Here is a 2,101-nt window from a genome sequence, read left to right as displayed (position 1 = left end):
CATCCCTGGGTGGGCTTGAACCACCAACCTTTTGGTTAATAGCCGAAAGTGCTAACCAATTGCGCCACAGAGACAAATTGCAGCATGTTCATGACATGGGCTGAAATGCATTATTCCGGACAAATTTCATGACAGAATGCTGCTGGCAGTCTTTATGTCAAAATCAACATACTTTCTTTTCTTTACCCTAACAGTGCTCTGGTTACATAGGTAAAAATCACCCTTGCCCATAGCAAAACAATGCAGGTTTCCAAAATGATAAATCTAGTCCACATATTCATGGTGAGATGGGACAATGATGGAGTCCAAAATTTTTTCACACTTAAAAAAAAAAAAAAAAAAAAGCGGAGCGACACTTGGATAGCTGAAATGGTGTAGAGCAGTTTATTTTTCTTCCTGTGAACTTGTTTTTTCTTGGGAGACACTATACTGTGGAAACATTTAGCTGCCATTGCATATGGAATTAGTTTTTGGCAACAATAGAAGAACAAATGCTTGTGCACAGGCAAAGCGAGCGCTCTACTATTTGAGCTAATTCCCCATGCCTTCTCACTGATAGAATTGAAATGATCTCTGGAGTACAATGTCTCATAATATTTGATTGTTTCGATTTCTCTGTCATTTCTAATCTTTTTTCCTGGGTTTTTAAATATTTCCTATAATATTGAAAAAAATAAGCCTACTTATCAAGGGTAAATGTCTGTAATAATCATATATTCTCTTTCCATAACAAATGTTTCAATTTCTGGTGAAAAAATGAAGTTTGACAGTATAGCTGATTCTTCCAAATTTCTTTTTAAATGTATTTTTCATAGTAGAACTTCAAATAAAAAGTGACATAATTGACTTCTAAATGGGAAAAGTGTTGAATTGAAAGGATGCAGTAAAACCACTATTATATTATACAAATCAAACCTCTGAAAAGTGTTCAATGTTAATCGAGATTTTCTCCCTTACTTTCAAAGTAAATAAATGATATGTTCAAAGCTATATCAAATCCTCAACCTGGGCTTGGTTATTTTGCTGCGGTGGTCATCTGCCTACCAGCTGAGATTTTAAAGGCCTTTGGTATAATCAATAAACTTGATTGTAAATGTCACCAGTCTTAATATCAAAGAAAAGTTCTTGAATGGACAGACAAAAGATTGTTTGGAGAATGTGAGCATCGATCTCGCTACCTCTCACATGCAAAGCGAGCGCTCTACCATTTGAGCTAATTCCCCATGCCTTCTCACTGATAGAATTGAAATGATCTCTGGAGTACAATGTCTCAACATATTTGATTGTTTCGATTTCTCTGTCATTTCTAATCTTTTTTCCCGGGTTTTTAAAGATTTAGTATAATATTGAAAAAATAAGCCTACTTATCAAGGGTAAATGTCTGTAATAATCATACATTCTCTTTCCATAACAAATGTTTCAGTTTCTGGTGAAAAAATGAAGTTTGACAGTATAGCTAATTCTTCCTAATTTCTTTTCGAATGTATTTTTGCCAGGTAGAACTTCAAATAAAGAGTGACATAATTGACTTATAAATGGGAAAAGTGTTGAATTGAAAGGATGCAGTAAAACCACTATTATATCATACAAATCAAACCTCTGAAAAGTGTTCAATGTTAATCGAGATTTTCTCCCTTACTTTCAAAGTAAATAAATGATATGTTCAAAGCTATATCAAATCCTCAACCTAGGCTTGGTTATTTTGCCGCTTTGGTCATCTGCCTACCAGCTGAGATTTTAAAGGCCTTTGGTATAATCAATAAACCTGATTGTAAATGTCACCAGTCTTAATATCAAAGAAAAGTTCTTGAATGGACAGACAAAAGATTGTTTGGAGAATGTGAGCATCGATCTCGCTACCTCTCACATGCAAAGCGAGTGCTCTACCATTTGAGCTAATTCCCCATGCCTTCTCACTGATAGAATTGAAATGATCTCTGGAGAACAATGTCTCAACATATTTGATTGTTTCGATTTCTCTGCCATTTCTAATCTTTTTCCCCGGGTTTTTAAAGATTTTCTATAATATAGAAAAAATAAGCCTACTTATCAAGGGTAAATGTCTGTAATAATCATACAGGCTCTTTCCATTACAAATGTT

At 34.4% G+C, this 2,101-nt stretch overlaps 1 non-coding gene across 1 annotated transcript; it reads right to left on the bottom strand.

Annotated features, from left to right (window-relative positions):
• Window positions 1-74, bottom strand: TRNAN-AUU (transfer RNA asparagine (anticodon AUU)). The gene has a single exon. It is a non-coding gene; the product is annotated as a tRNA-Asn (tRNA).
• Window positions 75-2,101: the final 2,027 nt, after the last annotated feature.

This window comes from Mixophyes fleayi, chromosome 3, assembly GCF_038048845.1.
Source record: "Mixophyes fleayi isolate aMixFle1 chromosome 3, aMixFle1.hap1, whole genome shotgun sequence".
NCBI classification, from domain to species: Eukaryota; Metazoa; Chordata; class Amphibia; order Anura; family Limnodynastidae; genus Mixophyes; species Mixophyes fleayi.
Note: the sequence above shows the minus strand (reverse complement) of the source record. Positions and strands in the feature narration are given on the sequence as shown.